This window comes from Trachymyrmex cornetzi, unplaced genomic scaffold (assembly GCF_001594075.2).
Source record: "Trachymyrmex cornetzi isolate Tcor2-1 unplaced genomic scaffold, Tcor1.1 scaffold432, whole genome shotgun sequence".
Classification (NCBI taxonomy): domain Eukaryota; kingdom Metazoa; phylum Arthropoda; class Insecta; order Hymenoptera; family Formicidae; genus Trachymyrmex; species Trachymyrmex cornetzi.
In genome coordinates, this window is record NW_017299091.1 from 62,354 (window position 1) to 63,403 (window position 1,050).

A 1,050-nucleotide genomic window follows, 5' to 3' on the forward strand; every position below is an offset into this window, starting at 1 on the left:
CGTGTATAAGGTGCTTCGGTATCTTTGCGTACGTCTGACAGAGATAGAAGCAATCGACATTCGCCTGCCGTCCCATTGCAAAGTACTCTCTTATCACGTCCTGCTTGTCGCATGCCACGTCATCAAAGATAAAGATGGAATTCGGGAGCGCCTCGCTTGGTGGAATGACGTCGCTGTTATTGGAGAACATAAAATAGCCAATTTGTTCGATCGGAGCTAGCAGATTCGCCAGATATCGATATTTCGCTTGTTGCAACGATTTCGGGTACACGTACACGTTTTCGAATCGTACACCGTGTGGACTTTCCAACAGGCTTATCAGCACGTTCGTCTTGCCGCAATTTGACGGTCCACAGACAACAGCGCATATAGAGGTTGGTAGCATGCTTGCGCGTCTCTTTATCGGCTTGCACTTTGCCATCGATATTCGTCACTTTAATCATCCGCGATTGGCACACGAACCGAAAATATTTTCTCTTTCCACAAAACGAAATCGCGAGCGGGGCTATTTATAGAGCCGCGTAGAGCGAAATCAATCAGTTATCAAAATGTTTCTCGTCGTGTTAGACGATCTGCACAGTTTAACCTTAAAAGAGCTGGAATACATACCAAAATTGTGCTGCTGCGAGATTTTGAAAATTTCATAGATCAGTTGTGGGATAGATTACCCGACCATATACGAGCAGATTCGAAGGTACAACGATACCGTCGGTGCCTGAAGCATTATAATTTGCCGACTCATCAAACGCATATCGACGGTCCGGCGCCTTTGATAAAGAATTGTAGCGAATGCCGTCGAGAGGCTTACTAAATCGTGCGATAAACGCGCTTCTCTTCGAACTACATATTCCCGGATACCAATTTTGCCGTCCGGGAACGCGATTGGAGAAGCGATTGGCCAGAGGCGATCGAGGTATTAATCCAATGGATGCTTCGTGTCGCGAGAACGACAAAGCGTATTCACACAGCAACGATCTCGCTGAACGACACGCGGCTGACAATATACTCGCTGAGAAGGCGCGGAAACGCATTACCGCGAGTGATTCGACT